At 39.3% G+C, this 21,770-nt stretch overlaps 1 long non-coding RNA gene across 1 annotated transcript; it reads left to right on the plus strand.

Annotated features, from left to right (window-relative positions):
- Positions 1-3,166: 3,166 nt before the first annotated feature.
- Positions 3,167-12,686, plus strand: LOC120437998. The gene is made up of 2 exons (XR_005611569.1): positions 3,167-3,380; positions 11,789-12,686. It is a non-coding gene; the product is annotated as an uncharacterized LOC120437998 (long non-coding RNA).
- Positions 12,687-21,770: the final 9,084 nt, after the last annotated feature.

Genomic DNA, 21,770 nt, shown 5'->3' on the forward strand with positions numbered 1-21,770 from the left:
GTGTAAAATTAAAGTGTGAAATATTTATTAATATAAAAATGTGAAATGTATTTATTCTAATTGATATATTGTATACTGTGGTGGAAGGTTGGGATTTAAGAATTTACCTAAGAGTGGAATAATGTTTTGGTCTGTGACAGCTGAACATATTTAAGGCTGCCGGTTGTCATTAGAGAGGGATATATTGTGCTGTGAAGAAGCTCGACAAGTGAATTGTTGTAAGGAGAGCTGTATGGCAAATAAATACTTTTGTTCCACTGCACTTGCCTTCGTCCAACTCGCTGTGTTTCCAGCCGCTAAGGGCCGCCCTATTACAGGCCCATTTCACAAGCGCTCTTTAAATGACTGTGACTCCGTCATTGTTTGTGGTAGTGAGAGCATGTGAATGGTTTTGAAAAGATGAGAAGCTGTTCTTTACGGGATATTTGGTGTATTACGGTAGCACAAAGCGTTCACAGGCTACTGCTGTCTGAAGACAGAAAAGTCAACTCTGCTTAGGTTTTACCATCAGTGTTTTGCAATGCCGTAGCTCCTCAACCAACTGGGCTGAGAGACATTTCAAACGGTTACGGAATGGAGAAGTGGCAACGCACAAAAAAAGACCAGGAGATTTAAAAAAACTCCAGTGTGGCCCAGGCTGAAAAACCTTTTTATACATATTTTTTATATTTCATATTTAAAGTTGATGTTGTGTTACATTTTGTTCATGTTGAATATCAGTTTTCACTTAAGTATAAAGCTGAAAAAAAGTATGTTTTTTTTTTTTCTAAATGTCTGTATATAGTCTGGCCAGCAAAATAATAAGAATGTATAGAGCTACATATGTAACATGTCTGTGAGTACTTTGGTCCAAATACTCGATGGTCTAGAAGAATATGTAGCAGCCGCTGATCCCTCAATGGCACCAGTACGACGGCAGGACAGTGGGCCTCTTCCTCAAAAGAAAGGTCTTCTCCACTGCTCACAGGAGAATGAATAATGAGTATTTAAAGGATACTGCATGTACTGATATAAACCCTGGCTCACACAAGCTTGCTTCTGACTCGGCTACAGGCCATGTGAGCTCATAGGCCCCTAAGGAACAGTGCAGTGTGCTAGTTTAAATGTACAACATAAATTACAACTTACTGTAAACTAAACACACATCGCTCACTGACTTAGGTCCTTTATAAAACACATTTAACACCCTTTAGCTTACATCTTAAAAGCAAACCAACATACGAAAACGTACAGAATTGCTTAGCAAGGCAGCTAATTATCAAGCTTACTAGCTTATCCACGATTAGCACACTAATAATCATTAACCACACATCACATCATACCATAATCACACGATAAAATATGGAAAGAAATAATATACATACAAAACAACAATGATTACCTAGCAGGAGATTTAATGATTAGTATTTTAAGGCTACTGCATGTACAGATATCAGTACTGGCTCTGACACAGCTACAGGTCATGTGAGCTCATAGGAAGGAAGGAGGAGGGGGACATTACAAAGAGTAAAGAGCTCCATCACTGACCTGTGGATTTATTGGGTTGTCCAGGTGTGGAAGTTTCATTTTTGTCTGAGGAGCAGACAAACAGAGTGAGTCTTATATCCGAGTCCCAATTAACCCTTTTCTACATCAGACACTTGAACACATCACGTGACTCTGGACATTTTTTTTTCTAAAATATAGAAAATATTGAAATGAGGACTGTGTGAACCAATCAGTAACAGTGATCAGAGCTGCCGCCAGTTATGTTAACGGTTTTTTACCATTTTGGTAAAATGTTTTTTTCAAAGTCTTGATTAAATATAATGATGTTGTCAGGCTACTCTGCAGCTCTTCACTCCTTTGTTAAGTAACTTATTCTGGACAAAGCAGCAGGACAGACCTCTCCCCATCTCTGTGCGACCTCTGTAAACCTGGTCCTGTTTATCTCGCTGATTTTTTCCACTCTCATTCACGTGGACCTTCATCTGTTCAGGTTCAGTGAGTCTCCAATCCACTATGACATCCTGACAAATATCAGATTTGGTTATAAGTGGCAGCATGTCAGACTCCTCACTCTCTGTCTCCTCCACCATCTGAACCTCAGGAACTGAGAGGAGACCATGAGACAGACAGACAGATGTCAGTGATGGTGATCCTCCATCATCTACAGTTACTGTTGTTGGGTCATTTCCTGTTTTATTTTGATAGTTCTACTCTGAGATTCACTTCCTCCCTGTATCATGACCTTCAGCTGTGTCCACTTCCTTTAATGGTCCCTGTGTGTGTTTATTGTGCTGTGTTGCCTCCTCTGTGTGTTTCCAGCAGGGTTTGGATTGTGTTTGTGTTTCTGATGCACTTTAACTTTTTAAAGTGTGTGTGGTGGATTTTGGTTTGATATGTATAACTATGTAACTATATACACTATATATCTAGCTGCACTGAACATATATATTTTAACTTTCATGTGTAGTCTTAAGCACAAGACACCGAGGTTTATTAAGTTGGTACTGTAACAGGGCAGTTAATGTAGGGTGAGAGTTCTCTTGAATAATTTACTTAATAATTAATTAATTTAACGTCTTTAATGCAGCACAACCAAAACAGTAACATTGTAACAGAGATCCTGAACACATCACGATAAAATATCACTCACACACACACACACACACACACACACACACACACACACACACACTTTGAACCCACACTGAAGTGTTTTTAAGCATGTAACCTGTGTATTATATGTTATAAGATTGTGCCACTTGCTGTATAAGATTTAATAATTAGGATTAATGTCTGACCTTTGACCGTGTCATGGCCTATTGTGATAAGCCAGAGCAGGGGTACTCAGAGTCCTGACTGGCCTTTGGCCAAGACCTTGGCCGCTACCTGACCCCAGCAGCTGTGCTGGGCGTGTGGGAAAGTTACCCAGCAGCAGGGGGCGACGATACTGGTCCCTATATTAGGGGACCAGAGGACGACCCCAGAGCTCTTTTCCTCCTGCTGCTGCTACCTGTCCATCTCTGTGTTGCTCTGCTGTCTGTGCTTAAGGCTGTACACCCCGGGGTTTTGCTTTGCTTGCTTTCTGCTTTGTAATTTTCTTGCTAAATGTCTGTATGTATTTTTCCTGCTGTTCATATGATTCAGTGTATTAAACTCTGTTCCAAGAATTCTACTCTTTTACAGAGCATCTTTTTGAGTGTCTTGATTTTAATTGGATCTAAGAGGGTTGGATCTCCACATCGTTGGTGGAAGAAGGTTATCAGGATGGCTTCAAAATTTGCGACCACAATTGGCGACGTACGAAGGGACAAGGAATTAAGGTGATTGCTGGGAGCCTTGGGGAATGCCAAAGCCTTGCACATCAGAGAACACCAAGCGGCCGCTACAATAAGGTAATCTGAGTTTTTTTTCTGCTCAATGTTGGTGTTGTCTGGGTGCAGAAGGGGGGTTCCACCTTGGCTCCAAGTAGATTTCACCTAACCTTGAAAAGGACTTTAATCAAATGGTCGCTGTTATTCTAAGTGATAAAGTGTTACACTGTAAAAATAATGCTAGTTGCGGATGCTGAAGGAGTGGAGTTTAATACTGCATCATATGTGTGTGTGTTATTCCTGTAACTTGTGTGACCCGCGGGGGGAGTGTGAGTGAGCGCTGTGTGTGTGTGTCTGTGTTTGGGGTTTGTGTGTGTGAGAGGCTACTCTGCCTGTGCTGGAGTGTGACTCCAGGGCTGTGTTGGGGGAGTTTGGGTTTATCTTTCGGCTATTCTTTAGTGCATCTGAAGAATAGGCGTAAGTTGCGCAGAAGTAAAAAGTTGAAGTGATGAAAAGTGATAAAAGTGATGAAAAGTGAAATATATGTCGGCACCCTCAAGGTGGTTACCGCTGGAAACCTAGTTATCCATTTAGGTAGATAAGGTGACACAGGCTAACTAGGTTAACCATTTAATTGGTTAACCTAGTTAACCCAAGTGAATTGCTAGGTAGTCAGGACTGCTCGGGCTTTGGGGGATTTTTGGGGATAAATTCCTAGCCAGTAACGCGGGGACTTGGGGCTCGCAGTAGGGATCTGAGGGCTTTCGAGTCCACCGGTCTGGACGGGCTAGATGAAATGCGCGCGTCGCTGTATGAAAGGCGACACCTTCGGCCAAAGTGTAAATATGTAAATAGCTGTTACTAACCCTTAAGTATAATCACTGCTGTAAATATTGCTAAGTAGTAGTCTAGAGTATAACAATGTATTGCTGTAAATATTGCTTAAAATAACTCTTGCCGTAAATAAGAGGAATATGCGTAAGGGGTGGGTTTTGATAAATAAATACGGAAAAGGGAAGTTAGTAGGTAGATAAGTAAAAAGTTGTAGAAGGACTGATTTGAGAGACTAAAAAACTGAGCTCTCTGTGCTGCAGAGCGCTGTGTCTGCAGGCAGTTTGTGAATCATCCCTACGCTATGTGGAGGAGTGAGAGGAGCATCAGAGCAGTGAAAAGAGATAAGTCGGCAAAAATTAAGAGTTGTTGAATATAAAGAGGAAAATAGACACTGCTGCTGAAAAATAATGCTGTTGTTTAAGGAATTTAAACAGAAAGATCTGTAGAAAAAATATTTGTTAAGCAGCAACATGAAGTAAGTTGGAAAATTTGTGGGTAAAATTGAGTAAAAGAAGATATTAATTGCCAAAATAGGGATAATGAGTAAATAGGGATTGCAGGCACTTATTTGGATTATTAGCTTAATAAAAGTATGACCAAAAGTTAAATAAATTGGAAATAGAGCTGCTTGACTAAAGTAAAAAAAAAAGGATAACCTAACCTAGAGCTAAATTATAACATATCCAAACTAATAACAGTAAGAATGAGAACTATAAACTAATTCTAATAATAAAACATAGCTGGGATAAAACCCAGGCCTAAAATAATTAGAGGAAAAGTAAATAAATCACACAAACAAATAATAAATGAAAATAGGGAGGTTTGTGCTGTGTTTGGAGAAATATAGACGGTAGTGGTGATGATCTAAGAACAGCTGAACATCTTAGTAAGGAACGAGAGATAGAGACCAAATAAATAAGAACATGTTTGGGCTACAATGAAGATAAGAGAGTCAAAACAGCTTCCATAAATCGATCTTAGTAAAATGCAGGAGTTGTAAAAGAATCTAATAATGTCTCAGAGTTTGCATGAAGTTTTGCCTTTGTTAGAAAGTTCTGCAGAGGGCTCATGAACTCGCCCAAAAGCATACAGAGAGTGCAAGAGGCACCTGAGTATATGATGTGAAATGAATGATTGTTGGAAATAAATTGTGTGAAGCTTAGAGGAGTTCAGAATAAACAGGCTGACATGTGGGGTGAAGTGGTCATGAGGACAAATATGAACAAGTTAACAAAAGAGACACCTGCTAGAGATCTGTTTAAAATGCTGCCATTACAAATAAGTAGTTGGGAAGAGAAAAGAAGGTAGACAGGGTTTAAATGCAACTAACTGATGTATTAAACCCAGAGCATAAGAGCTAAAATCACTGGATGGAAAATAGTGAAGTGAAATAGAACAGTTTTGTTGGAAATGGTGGTTTAATAAGTCAGAGATTGTGACTTAACAATTTCAAGTAAAGTTTAGCGCCTGTTGAGTGTGGCAGAGGGAGACAGTAGCAGAGGAAAAAGGAAAAGTGTTGTACTGAGAGAGCTGACATCAGCTCAGCCACTGCTGCAGGAGGCGGCCTGTAAACAGCGTCACAGGGTGTAGCTGGCTCAAGTTGCTCTGACTGTGGAGTGTGTGGGGTGGGCCCCGACATCCTGCCAAGAGTGTCCTTGACCAGTGCACAGGCTTTCAAGTGATCTAAGCCAAATGTAAGTGTGTGAGAAGAAGAGTAAAAGACTGATCTGCATGTCTCAAAGAGGTTATTGTTATGGTGAGCTTGTGCAAGCTCAGAGGAGTCACCTGAGACAGGAAGCAAAATTGTTTGCTTACAAAAGAAAAAGAAAAAGAAAAAAAAGAAAAAGATGTAACTTGTTTGTAAATTTTAGGTCCCACATCAGTCCCACAAGTGATCAAATGCTGAGAACAAAAAACAACAAAAAAATGTATAAAAGAATAGCGCCCATCAGAGTGAAGAACAGGAAGAAAGAAGCTCTAAATTTGAGAATAAAATATTAGAAGAAACACCTGAGAGGAAAATGATAAGGCCAGTAAACTGGTTCTCAGGTAAATTAAGATAAATATAACAAACTATTAAAATAAGAAAAGGGAAGTCAGACAGAACTGAATGACAGAGGGGCATAAGACATAACAGTAGAGAAGCAGTGAAAAGAATTGAGAATGGTATAATTCAGTGAGTAAACAAAAAGCCTAAATACAATGACAGCTGATTAGAGTGTAATGGTAACAATAACAAGACAGTAATTAGAAAGATGTAATAAATAAGGCCATTAAGTGTAATAGTAAAGTAAGAGAAAGAGTAGGTATGAATGAAAAGTGATTACACTCGAGCACTGTAGAAAAAAAGAATAAAAAATTTAAAGAAAAAGAATATTTGGCTGGGAAAAGAAACAACAGAAATAAAGTTGTGGGATGCATGGCTGGTTAACCTGCAGCTGTGGATCATTAGAAATGCTGATCAATAAATAAAAAGCATGATTAGATATTGTATGGGGGAAGGGATTATTAAAGGGATCTTTGGTATCTAAAACACTTGCCTTGATGCTGGTCAGACTGTGTGTAATTCTTCTTCTATAGCTATAAGATAAATAATATTTAGAAGAGCTTCAGAGGTGCGTGACATAAGAGGGTCTTAACCCTTTGGGGCCTCGAGGGTGAGGCTTGAATCAGGAAGTATTTAAGTTTTAAGAGTCCCAAAACATCAGAGTGATTTTTACCATCCAAGAAAGTAAATAAAGAAATAAATTGCACTTTATACATTTAAGGAATAACTTGCTACATGCTGTCTTTAGCAAATGCAATATGGTAATTCTTACATATGCAAAATTAATATTGTTTTTAATTTGTCAAGTTTAATAGGTATTGTGACAAAATTTGGGGGTAATTGTTTCAGTAATCAGGGTTTTGAATAGTGACAGGGTTGATCCCACAGCTGCAACTTGTCACTTACAGGAAAGTTGAGCAGAAAAACATAAAACTGTTGTATATGATAATAAAGCCCCTATGATCTTGTTTTAGTTTTACAAGGAAAATAGAAGCTAATAGTAGATAAATCTCTGCTGCCAATAGGAAACAGAAAGCTCCCTAAATAAGCAGTGTGCATCATGCAGGTGGACATACACAGGAGCAGGGTTTGAAGGGGATGACAGAGACTTTGTTCCAGCAAAAGCTGGTAATTAGAAAACACATTGACTTAAAATGCAATAAGGAGAAATCAAAATTTGAGCCTTTGTATTAAAAAACAAAACAAAAAACAAAAAACCATGACAAAAGTGATTATGGCTTAGAAGAGGAGAAGTAAACATGAGAAAGTTTGAGATGTAGGAAGTTAGATAAAGGAGCTGAAGAGTGAAGAGTGATTAGACAGGTGGGACAAAGAAAGCTGTGAGTCAGAGGAAAGGAAGCTAAATAGGAGAATTCAAAGACCAGGAGTAAGATAATGGAGAGTAACATGAGGTCGAGCTCACAGGCAAAAGAAAAAAAGTGGAGCAAATGACTAACTAACTGATGTATGCACATACTCGAAACAATGACTCTCCTGCTATGAAAAAAAAAAAAAAGGAAATAACTCCTTACAGATGAAGGAGCTCACCAACTGAAGGGGAGAAACACAGATCACCAGTGAAAGACACCAGGCCATGAGCCTGTGGAGAAGAGCAACACTGGCACTGCAAAGGCCTACGTCACTGATGAGGCCTGCACAAAGGTGGAGAGGAGGAGTCAGCTGGATGACGACATCCAATGGCTGGCACGTGTGAAAGCCCAGGAACTCCAGAGAGGAGCGTCCAAGGGAAGATCCACAACTCATGAAACCGAGTCTCCTCGAGTCCAATGAAAGACTGTATCTGCAGAGGGCTGGAAAAGTGTATTAAAACACACTTTTAGTCAGCTGACATACTCATCAATCTGCTGAGGACTGACAATCGATGGCCTCTAAGAGCCAACATCGTCTGCATCTGGGATGTTCTCTGTGTGGATGTTCCTGGAGAATTCCAAGAGAAACGTGGGCAGCACCGTAACAACAAGGAATTTACTGCCAAGAGAAATCTTCAGTACATGGACTGTGACTGATACCAGAGTACTAACTATCCATGATATCTACAGTGAACAACATGAAGCAGCTGCATCAGTAATGCTCCCAACAAACTAATAAGTTTAAAGCCCTGGGCTCCACCCCTTGTGTTACTCTCCCAGTAGAAAAAGAACACAAATAATATGAACTGGGCCACATGAAAGCATTAGATAGGAGATTATTACAAATATATTCATTACTAACACTCTTACATTAGAATATTTTTATTGTATTTTTATTTTTATTGTATAGTTTAATACATAAAGGGTGCAGACATGACCCCCCATTGACACTAGAACAGATACACACAGAGCATTAGAACCCCAGTAGGGCATGGGACAGATAAGTAAACTTAGAGAAGTTATTAATCACCTTATGAGCATTGCATTATTGAAGGGATGAGACCTATACATGGGGATTTACTAAAGTTGTGGTACTGATGAAACTCAGGATCCCTGGTAACACGAAATGAGAAATTTAAACATCTGCTGTTTCTGACCCTGGTACACTGCTCTTGGGTATCCTCCTGACATGTATGTAACTGTGTGGGTGCAAATATGTGTGAATCTGTGTGCAGATATGACAAATAATCTGTCTTTTATCTTTTTCAGTGTGGCTACATATAGACCAGTGGCAGCTACCTCAGTTCATGTATTGAAGCTAATAGTAAGATGCTAGCTCTAAACGTGCAGCACTAAACTATCCATACTGCGATAATTCAGTGTGAGCAATTTGTAGTTACTTTCAAACAGAAGAAAAATAAAAATGAATGCAGTGTGGAGGAGAAAGCAGCGAAGGATTCTGTCATAATCTTAACTGCATTGGGAAAAGGGGGGAACATATAGCTTAGCAGAGCTAGGTTGTTAACTCTCCCAAAGAATGAACCCCCCCCCCCCAAAAAAAGAGAAAATCTAAATTATCAGATATTTTGGAGGGAAAGAGGCTAAAGCCTCATCCCCTATAAAATGATCAAACCTCAATTTAGAAAAATGGGGCCTAAATTATCTTTCCTGTGTGTGGTAGGGTCCAGTTGTCTGTGGATTGACATATTTAAATTACTCAAATGCATACTCTAGTAAAAACTGCAGAGCTAAATGACTCTATTCTAGTTCTATTCTAGTTCCAGTGTGCAGAGGTAGAGTTTGACGTACTGAGGAGGGACATGCAGTCTGACCGGGCACTTGGCAACCAAAAGGAAAGAGAAGAACATTTCATTGGTATGGGACAAACTGAGAAGATTAGGGTAAGGCAGAGTTGAGTCAGCATGATTAAACCTCTATAGGTAAGCAACTATTGACCAGGTACAATCCAAATTTACAAAAGTTGAAGTAGACCTTTAACCCTGCAATTAGCACTGTTTGTTTTTCAGGAGGTCTCAGTGTTCATCATATCCATCCAGGTGTATTGTAAATATAATGCCAATTACATGTATTATTTACGTTCCAAAATTTACTATCATTCAAGTTAAGGAAAATGGGGTGTGAAGTAATTGTCTGCCTCAGAGTCCACCACCAAATTGTGTAACAAGATCCAATTAGAGAATTTCTTATGATTACTGTCTATGAACAACCCATGCATGAAAATTTGTATGAATAGTCTAATACATCTGTTTTAGCTTTTCAATGGCTATTTTTCTATAAGAGCAAAGGCTGTCAAGCTGTATAGTACTGAACTCAAGGTTGAACAGGCATGAAATTATGATGCCAGTCATTTAAAGTCACTGTATTATCTAAGGATAAACTGCAAAAATAAAACATTAAAACACAATTATTTATCTGACCCCCTTTTAGCAAGAAATTTGGAGAGGAGGAACTCCCTTTTTAACAGGAATAAATGCCCAGTAGAACTGGGCACAGGGGAGGGTCATCTGCTGTGACCAGCTGAGTAAGGAGAAGGAGACAGGACTAAAAATATGCTGTGTAGGAGAGCCAGAGATTGATAATAACTAATAACTAATAATAACTCAAAAGAGAGACCTAAAAACTGGAGGCCCAGCTTCCCATTATACTTTTAAATATTCTAGTAAGCTTAAAGTTTGAGAGTGAAGTGGGGAGATACAGTACTATAGGAGCAGGATGGTAATTAAAAAAAAAACAGATTTAACAAGGAGCCTATGAAGAAAAGTCAATAAAAGAAATATACTCTGTCGTTCTAGTCCCTTTCAGCATTCATGTGCAACATTTTGATGTAGTTGAATGCTTTTTAAGGAGTTTTTACCACAACCTGATAATGATAAAAGCTCAGCCTAGAAGTAATAAATGCATGAATTTGTCTTTCAGCATCACTCTGGGACAGGACTTTAGAGATATTGCAGAAATTGAAGAAAGCAGTCCTTAATATTCGCATATTAGCACATATTGGGATAAAAATAACTCATGGAAACCTCACAGTGTTAATGGAGACCAAGATAATGCCATTCAGAGCATTCCTTTAGGTTGACTGACAGGTGTGTGTTGTCTGGCTTCATGGATGGATGAGAGAGAGGGTGTCATCAGCACGGCAGAGGTATGTTGTGTCTTTTGTGGTGTTACCTGAAGGAGGCACGTGTTATGTAAACAGAAATAGATCTTGGGGTGGAACCTTGTGAAGCTCAATGGTTAGTCTTGTGTATGTGGGAGGATTCTTCGAATAACATGTTATGGTCAACAGTATCGAACATAGAGATCAATCCACTGTCAGAGGCCTTAAGAAGATCATTTTTTAACTTTCATCAAAGCTGTCTCTATACTGTGATGTGCTCTGAAACCTGACTGAAACTCTTTAAATAAGGCATTCCTCTGTGACTATTTTACAGCATCTCTTGTGGGGATTTTTGACATAAAGGAAAGTTGGAGATTGGCCTATAATTGGCTAGGACAGTTGGGTCAAGTGATGGTTTTTGAGTGATGGTTTAACTACTGCCAACATGAAGAACTGTGTGGTTAATATTGCATTGTCTAACTTAGCGTTGAAAATTCCAATTCTGTGGATATAGAGGTGTGGGAAGTTTGATCAGCCATATAGCCAGCAACACTAAGTAGAGGGCTAAAAGTGTTAATGATGAAATGTGAATTGGCCGGTGACAGAGTTAATGTTTATCCAAATTCAGCATATAAATGTGACATGTGCTCAATAGTGTTTAAGAACAAAGAAGATCTTAGAGAAGCCAACAGAGCCCCAATACTGTATGAAGAAGCAGTAACTCAGCTACTAGTCGCCCTAAAGCTCCCTGGTGCTTTGGCTGTGATTAGATGTCTTGATCACCAGAAAACAGACACATGAATGGCTAAATGAAACAACTTGTGGCAGCTTTACTATGCACTTCCTAAATTGATAGCTTTCTCTTTATAACAGCATTTGAGACAAACATTTCAAGGTGCTTCACAAAATAAAGCAATGAATTGGAATTTGTTAAGGAAGAGGTCAACTGGGTACAAATATTAACTCTAGTACTAAGGTGCATGCAGTTGGAATTAACAAGACTAAAACAACTAACATTGCATGGCATACTCACAAATGTCCATAGATAAGTCCTCATAAAGGGCCTGTATTGGTAACTGTGAACACAACTAATGCAGTCTGCAAAGCTATCTTTCTGCAGGTGGAGATGGCTTCTGGATAGCAGATGGAGATGCAGATGTCCTGGAGCAGGTGCTGGCAATCTGATGACAAGTGTGAGGGGACAACGGAGTGAAACAGGCTGCTCCAGAAAGCTGAGCCATGACCCATCTGGTAGCTGTTGAACCTGCTGCAGAGCCTACAGCCCAGGTGGAGCTGTACAGTGCCCAAACCAGCTTCTGAATGATGGATGTGCAAGATCAACTACTACCCATCGCCGACCCTGACTTTAATCAAGAGTAGGACCAAGTCGTCTCGAGTATTCTTAGAAGCTATGCGAGATCCAGCAGTCAAGAAGTACCATAAGAGACTTTTCTCGGACTCATAAATTGGTTGAAATATGGACTGAAAAAGGGACACAAGTTGAGTAAAGGTTGAAGCTGCTGCAGAGAAATGTCAACCTTGAAGTTATCAAAGGACATTTCAAAGCCCACACTGAGAAGTCTGTTCAGAAAAAGAAGTTGCACCTGACCAAGATGAAATCCAAGATTGGGAAATAATTGTTTAATTGTATTATTTTTAATGTCACTAATGGTGTTGTGTAATCCATGTATGTATTATGTGTCTCTGCTGATGTGTTTTATGCCTTACTTTCATTTTCCTGTAATTAGGCTGATTTTTAAGTTTCTTGAGTATTCTGTTAAGGATACTGTGTAGTATGATTTGCAAATGAAGATGAATCAATTTGTCTTAAATTAATTGACTAAGAGAAATGGAATCTTGGGAGAATGTTATGTTGATAACTGTGAGGTTTTTGGTGGAAGGAAGGGCTTATTCATTTGAGCAACAACTGTGTGGGATCTTTATACAAATTCTTATGTTCTATTTAGAGCTTGCTTTAAAATATGTTAGCAAAAAAACAGCGCACGCATTAGTTTTCACAATTTTTGTTCTTCTTTAGTCATGGGGTCTTTTTAGGTGGTACCTCTAGGTACCACAGGGGGGAATGTGGTGGATTTTTGTGTGATATGTATAACTATGTAACTATATACACTATATATCTATGCGCACTGAACATATATATTTTAACTTTCATATAGAGTCTTAAGCACAAGACATTTTTGCTTCATCGAGGTTTATTAAGTTGATACAGTAACAGGGCAGTTAATGCTGTTGAGAGTTCTCCTGCATAATTTACTCTCCGGTAACTAACCTTCCCTAATACACGCTCAACGACTTTCATGCAGCACAACCAAAACAGTAACATTGTAACAGAGATCCTGAACACATCACGATAAAATATCATACAAAATACACACACACACACACTTTGAACCCAAACTGAAGTGTTTATTATATGTTATAAGATTGTGCCACTTGCTGTATAAGATTTAATAATTAGGATTAATGTGTGACCTTTGACCGTGTCATGACCTACTGCGATAAGCCAGAGCAAGGGTACTCAGAGTCCTGACTGGCCTTTGTCCAAGACCTTGGCCGCTACCTGACCCCAGCAGCTGTGCTGGGCGTGTGGGAAAGTTACCCAGCAGCAGGGGGCGGCGACACTGGTCCCTATATTAGGGGACCAGAGGACGCCCCCAGGGCTCTTTTCCTCCTGCTGCTGCTACCTGTCCGTCTCTGTGTTGCTCTGCTGTCTGTGCTTAAGGCTGTACACCCCGGGGTTTTGCTTTGCTTGCTTTCTGCTTTGTAATTTTCTTGATAAATGTCTGTATGTATTTTTCCTGCTGTTCATATGATTCAGTGTATTAAACTCTGTTCCAAGAATTCTACTCTTTTACAGAGCATCTTTTTGAGTGTCTTGGTTTTAATTGGATTTGGATCTCCACATCGTTGGTGGAAGAAGGTTATCAGGACGGCTTCAAAATTTGCGACCACAGAGCCCCCAGTGTTTCCCCTGATCAGGTCTAAGATATCTGCCTGCACTGACTGCAGGGTCAGGTTAAATAGACTACATGTTTTACAGGCACTGTCAGCACTAAAGGAGAAGAGGACAAACTAAACAGGACACAAACAAACACACACAGTTTGTTTGTGAAGAAATTCGGCCAGCGAGTTTGATTCAAGCTGATCAATAATCTATAATCATGTGGATTTGTCTTCAAACAGACGAGTGATCCAGAGTTTGTCCTGAAATAAGACATTAGAATAACATTTAGGTCCAAACATCACAGGAACAGTCAAACTGTTAAAGGAGGGAACTACGGTGGCCTTGAGAGGCCAAATGGAGTGCAACTTAAGAAAACACCAGCAATAAGAAAAACGCTTCAAAAGCACACAAAACACAACAGAAATAGGAAAAAAACAGCTTTCCAAAAGCACACGGGAAGTGTTTCTGGGGAGACAATAACCTGACGGACCAGTTGGAGGAACCAAAAATATGCTAAGACACTTAAAAGAAGAAGTGGAGGATCTATCGGTTTTGTGAGGAAAGAAAAGATGAGAGGTAAGTGTGTTAGCCTAACTATTAGCCTACAAATCCGTCTTTAGTTTCCTGCAACTCCCTGCTTTTTCTGTTTTCCTGGATGATGTTCTAGGATGCTGTTACGGGTCCGAAATTGAGGACGAGAGTAAAACAATGATGGTCCAGAAAAGGCCGTTCAAACAATTGATTTTAATGCACGCAGCGTGGAGAGGTGCAAACTGCAAAGCAGTTGTACATCTCTACCCAAAATACACTCTAGATTGCTTTTATAACATCAGGGTATTGTAACGCCCCTTCTTGCGTTTACAAGCACATAATTTGCATGTACAGAACATTCATGTATTTTAAGAATTAACTGCAACATAGAGGTTCCTCCTTGTGGCATACTCTTCCGAATATAGTGATGACCTAAGGCCTTTGAGGTCACCATGGACTGGACATCCTTCCGTCACCTGTAACTAAGCAAACTCAAATACCACAAGAAGCTGAATACATTCAGGCCTTTGCTCAGCTACCATTTTACTGTAACAATATACTCAGCATATGAGTTATGATATATATATTTTAACTCAATCATTTTAAAGTAGTTATAACTGCACCTGTAATAAACATGTTAATATTTGATTATGATAACCCCTATAATATAAATTATAACATAATGCCAGCAGCTTCAATAAATGCTTGGATGAAATGATAATTAATGCAATGACAAGATGATGGTTATGTAAAATAGTCCCTATAATTCTACAATCCCCTTTTTGACGTCTTCCAAAGACGTCACTACACTATTCCCAGGTCCACTACCTTCGCTCTGACCCTCTCTCTGCTACACCTTACTAACCTACTGTGTTCATCTCAGGTTCCTGTCATTATTCAAAGTTGGTTCCCAATATCATATCAGGCAAAATCACAAACCCTACTGCCACGTCTGCTTTGTTAAGCTCTTCAGTTAGACTCTGTACCGGTTTGCCAATCTGTGTGTACATGTCTCTACACTTTTAATGTCTAAATGCACATCTGGATGTATGTGCACTTGTATGTCTATCTGCATCTATGAGTCAGTGGTTTTCATAAAAACGCGTTAAAGTGAAGAATGTTTCCTGACTATTAACTCCTGATACTGGAGGGACTTTCGGGTTGCCCAACCTCCTAGGTTTGGCCTTTTACACTTTTACTAAAGAAATTTTAACAGAGCCCAAAGAGATTTTTATTTTGCTCCTGCGCTTGACAGGTTAAGCGAAGTTGTTTTTGTTTTGTTTTGAAATTTTTTCCCTTCTGTGTGTGTGTGTGTACATAAGTAAGAATATGATAATCAACATAAGATCCCTGGTTTGCAAATGATTTTCTGCCCCGCTGCAGGGCAACATCATGTGGTGGTGAGTCTATGTTGGCTAGTTTAATACAGATATGTAACAGTTGCTTGATTGCATGGCCCACTCAGAGTTGCACAGTTTTAATGTATGTGGAGTTTCCTGTTCTGGGCTCTATCCATTATATTAACTTTATTTAATCTCAATACCCTTTATGTGTGTGAGCAACGCTTTTAGTTTTTTTTAAAAACACACCCGGGTAAAATATACACCATCCCCTGTCAGCCTAAATCTCCGCTAAAAAGCACACTTCAAAGTTTTCTATCTGGATTTATGCCTCCTTTGGCCTCAAGCATATACATAACATGCAAAGGTTACTGTTAATGCCCGTTAGACAAGTTTCCATTATCTACAACATTTTGTTTCACCCGGCTCACCCTCACACATTTCTTGTTCACTTATTGCATATTTATCTTTAACACCATTTACCTCAGTAGTTGCTAAGCAGAAACAAAGCAACCTGTGGTCCACCTTTACCCTGTAAAATAAACCCCTGTCATGTTTGTGTCTGTAAGCATGTTTTGCATTCATTCATTACACTCCCGCCATTCCTGCAAGTTAGGAGCTGTAAAGTTGAAAGCTGCATCAAGTCCAGGCCTTTGGCCTGGCCTATATTAAATCATGTGTGTTTGTAAGCGTGCATGCAATTCACCTGCTATGTTCTCATCTTCCCTCAACATGTATCACCTGGACACTCTCACCAGTGAAGCTTAAAACCCTCTTGGATAGAACATCAACTCTAAACAAGCACAGATATGCAATGTGTATAAAATGAACTAAACCTGTGAATAGAATGAATGTGATGACAAACCTATGCAATGCAATATGAACCCTGTAAACAATATTACTGGTAAACAATGCTGTAAAAACATGTTCTTAATGCAATCATAATAATGCAGATTATATAATAGGAATAAAGAATTTCCCTCAACCCAGGCAGGGTTCGCAACCCTCGCCATTATCTTTACCAACCATCCTCTGACACAAGGAATGATACCACAACTAGCGATGACCAATATTCCCAAAAGTACAGTCAAAGAAAACATCACTGACACTTGCCAAGTTTACTTAGCCACACCTTTCCATTGTCCAAACACAGATGTCATCCAGGGCGCCAGCATATTTTCGATACCTGAGTGCTCATGCATGGTTTTAGATAATTCGATTTCGCTCTCCGTCAGCGAACTCGGACCCTAATTGTTCTCTGAACCCCATCATGGCGTCCCTGGTTTGGTCAGAGAGTCTCAGCAGGTTGTAATGAACATAATACGGCCAACATTTTCCTTAGGCGTTACCCAAAGAAATATACTCTCGATCCTGCAACTACCTGACTTACCAGCTTGCACTCATTAGGAACTCCCTGGGCACTCCTATGGAGTCTATCCAGGTCGGCGAGTTCAAACGAGGATCATATGCATGGGTAGTCTGGGTCCCTCTTTTGGCCAAAATGTATCTCTTACGTATGGCAGCTAAAGTTCACGTGTTATGTTGTGGAATAGCCTTTACCTGGTTTCCAATAAGCATGATCGAGACTCCCAATCGCACCATCGCACATGTCCCTCGCTTCCCATAGGAACACGAATATCTTCCCACAGTATTAGTAGAGCCCACTTCTTGCCCATGTTCCAATTACCGTGGTAGGGTCGCTTACATTGTTGGTGGTTCGTCCTGTGAGTGTGACAGCACACCTAGTTGGGTCGATCTCTCCCACCTTGTACTTTTCATTATCTGTAGAAAACTTGAAACATGTAATTATCTAATTTTAGCATAAATGGTCCCACTGCTGTCTGCTTTGAAATGGCAGGGAAAAGTCTGGACAACACAGTACAGTTGCCAGTAGTCACTTCACTTCTAGTTAACTGTAACATACAATCATAGCCCCACTCATCCTCTAATGCAATGGTGCGGGCTCTGTAAACAACCGTGACCTAGCTGAAGCACAGGCAACACAGTCAGATACATGTTGTTCTCTAGCATCTTGAGCCACCCAATCAAGCCAGAGGTTACTGTCCTTGAAACCCGTGGCGCTTTTTATCAACTCTTTAAGCTTCAGTCTAAAGTGATCTGTTGTCAGAAGTACTCTCCCTTTTGGTTCCTGTTCCTTTTGAGCTACTGTTCCCGAAGTTACCATCTGATCAGTCAGAATGGTGATTAAGCTTTCTGCTGACGGCTTAGACTTTGCATCAACTAAATTTACCCTAAGCATATCATGGGGTGATTGCAGACCCGTACATCATACGCTCTCCAGCTACTACTAGCTCCTGTACACTTAATGACGTCACACAACTCAAATGTGAATGAGCTGGTAGACCCTTTACCATAATTCAACCCTATGCCCTTATTCCTGCTGAGACACTCATCACCTTTACCTGACCCCTCGCGCTTTTGTCTTTTTTACCGATCCTGTTTTAGCAACTACAGTCTCAGGAAGTGCTGGGCTGGACTGGCCTCCGTGTTCAGACAAGTGGTTCGGAGTGCCCTGCAAAATATAGACAATAAACAACACAGCCATAGTTAATATCATTGCATACAATAAACATGTAGTTGTAAGGAACATTTTAATCAGTTTTCTCATTACGTGTCTCTGATTCGTGTGTTTGCATCATGTTATATAAACTTTGTATACTTTGTAGTGCATTATGCTAAACAAACCAACCCTTTCAATTCCCCAACCCTATCTGTCTCCTCAACGGGTTGTATGTTTTCAATGTTTCCTTATTATTTTGTCATAAAATAAATCAAACAAATAACTTAAGCTGTGTGACGGCACCTTGCATTTACGCCAGGCTGTGAACTGCCCTAAATCTACTTGCTACACTCCCTTTTCACCTAGTTTAATTTTTTCAATCCTAATTTAAACTATTCCTGACTTCCCTCAATGCACACTGTAAAGTGTAAAAGATACAATTAGCTTTCTCCTGGTAAAAGGTCCTACATTATTTTCTCTACCTTTGGAAACATCCTCTATCGAGTTAACCCATTTCATTTTTCAAACTTAGGCCTGATTTCTTCGCCCCCTTTAACGGGTAGCGCATATCCGGTCTGAACACTGTGTTTGGGCAATTTACTGAATTGTTGCAGGATTTCTATGTTATGTAAAGTTCCTCTCATCCCTTTTATGCTTCCATTATAACCTGTGTCTAACAAGCTTTTGATCTTCTTTGTAATATAAACAACTCGGTGTATTTGTGCTCTGTTCTTCTCCTTTCTCTCATCTGATCATCTCAAGCACGTCCTGTACCAAATTTGCTTCCTCTTTTCAAGTCCACATTTAATTACAAGCTCTAACACATTTGCCCTATACGGCGGTCTCTCGACGTGTTTCCTGTCTACTTATAAAAATACCAGAGTTATTCTCAGAACTCAGAGCTGAAGTTCCCCTTTTCTAAGTCTGTATGTTCAAGAAGAGAGCAAGCTGCTAGTCGGTAAACAACTTTATCATCACATAAGTTATTAGGTAAACGTCACGTAGACACATTTCATGTAGCTGATAACATATATACAATTTTCCTTTGACATATCTGTATGTGCACGCCTAAATTATAACCTCTTATTCTAGAAATCAAAAATAACCTGAAAATAACACTTTCTGCCTCAGTTTTACCATACCTAAATTATCAAAAACCTAAACATCATCAAGTAATCCTAAAACCCTTTCAAATTAAACCTTAAATCCTGTAACTCCCCCTTTTGTGTGACACATCTCATGTGTTACAAACTCAAAATCCTTCACTCAGGTTAGGGCATTAAAAAGGTTAGTCATATCATATTAAGTCTACATGCTCCGGACCTTCAAACCTGTTTTTAAGGAATGAAATCAAATTAATCATCATGTCAAATCTTTTCTTGGCTCCATCCACAGCCTGCATCCTTGAAACGTCCTATAAACAAAAGCCTGTGTGTTAACCAGAACATCACCTTTTATACTCACTTTCTCCACTGATGATCCAACCTGTGTTATAACCCAAAATAAACTTACACAGAACAGTTATTAATCATGTGTCCCCTCCGTTCATGGTAACTTAAGTTACATCAATGTTTCCCTTTTAGCATTTAACATCCTATAATGTAATAACATAATCCAACCCCAATAAATAATTTTCTCAACGCACACATCAATATCCCAAAATCAGCATCCCCAGATTTAAGTCTCCCACTTGTCCTGTTTGTCAACCTTTTATTTATTTCCCTCTTGGTCCCATCACTCACATTCACTCCCATGCATTCACACATGATATTTTTGCTGATCTGCAGCCTTCTGCGCACGTGATCAGATGCTCCACATCAGCAAAATGAGCTCAATCATTTGTTTTATTTCGTTTTTCCTTTTTAGGAAAATAGTTCTCTATACTTTTGACTGGATTGACTCGCTGCAATCCTTACTTGGTAATTTGTCCGCGCCGTCAGTTCACTCTCTTCCAGGCCTGCTTAGAGCAAAAATGAGAAAAAAGAGAGCTGATTGTTAGCTCATCAAAGTACAAAACAAAATCACCTGACAGGTTTTTTTTATAAGTGCACTGTTACAGAACCCCTTAAACATGTCCATGTTTATTAACACTCCCTCTTTAAAAATAAAACAACAACCTCAAAAATCTTCAACAATCTTAAATTTCACCCATAGAACACACCCAAAACGTAAAAAAGCTACACCGTTTTGTACGAGATCCCCTTTAAGCACTTTACCAAACTCACATTCAACCTTAACATATAAGCACGTTCTCACAATATGTCAACACTAATTTATAAACCTCTTAATCAAGTTTGCACCTCTGAACAATCTACCCCTCCTTTAAGGCCTCAATCACATACACACAGCAACCTCCTCTGTCCACATTCACACGAGCTCTCAAACTTTTCCATACTCAGCCATATCTCAACAATTTAACTTGGCAAAATAAATACATGTTTAAACTTTATCACATTATTCGATTATTTTCATTTTCTTTCTATACTAATCACTTACTTTGATCAATCAGTGCAAGAGCACTCCTGAGTCACTCTTATAAACACTTCTCTTTTGTTTTCCATCTATTTTATGAACCATTCACACCATTCTCTCACTCATACAAGTAGCAAGCCGATCTTCATTGCATATGCTTATGTTCTTAGCCAGGTTTTTAATCAATATCTGTTCATTAAGCTTCAGGAGCTTGTCTTTATAAGGTTAATGCATTTTCTGTTTGTGTGTGTATGGGTATATGTTATTTTGCATCTATGACTTCACAGTCTCCCAGACTTCTTCCCAACTCTCCAGTTAAGCAGTCAGTTTTCTTTTTCCCCGAGTTACTAACCCACATTTGATTTCCCACCTTAAATTACCGCCCTCCTGGTCTTCAGCCAGGAGCTGGGGCTTGCTTTTCAGGTTCCTGGACACATCCTGCTGTGAACAATTCAACCAGAAACTTGCCTTAACTTATCCATAGATGTTAACCTCTAACTTTCTTCCGACTGCTGCTGTGGAGAGCGGTCCAAGTCTGCTTTACTCCTGAAAATAACAAAACTAAGACATTTTCATTATTATCACCAGTGGTTAAATAACCCATTTCTCTGTCTCTGGTCAGAAACACCAATTATGCCATGCATGTAAGCGTGTTCTTCCTGCATTTTATGTTAATTGGGTGTAAACTGCTTCTTCATTAAATTAATTCATTGAGTTTCTCATTGCATTTCTATGTATTCATGTTAATGTACACTACGTGTAAGCTGTTTCTTCATTGCATCCTATATATTCATATTTAATTTATGCATTTCACCACTGAGCTTTAGATTCAAACTATCTCACTTCTGATTCATTTCAAAAATAATCTCAAGTGTAACAATTTGTATGTGTGTTTTCTATTCATTAAGGTAATGACAATTATTTCTTTCATTATTCTCACCTTTTCTAATGTTTACCTCTTTGTTATGCTGTGGTGGACATCCCTAAACAATTCATGAGTTCAGGTTTCAATTTTCTATCCAATCATCTCCTATCTTCTCGCAGTCAAACTCGTCCAGCTTCATCTCTCACTGGTCCTCTCTGCACAATGTCCTGTTCGGGCTTCAAAGCTCCAGCAAACACAGTCTCAACTCAGCTGCTGTCTTCTTCTCTGTTTCTTTACAGTCTTTCTTTCAGATTAAGTCCCAGCATGGCAAAATATCACTCAATGTCCAGTGCTCTTCCACAATTCTTTATCCCACTGTTCAACTGCCCAGCCTGTATTTTCACAGTA

The sequence above is a fragment of the Oreochromis aureus genome, linkage group 3, assembly GCF_013358895.1.
Source record: "Oreochromis aureus strain Israel breed Guangdong linkage group 3, ZZ_aureus, whole genome shotgun sequence".
NCBI lineage: Eukaryota > Metazoa > Chordata > Actinopteri > Cichliformes > Cichlidae > Oreochromis > Oreochromis aureus.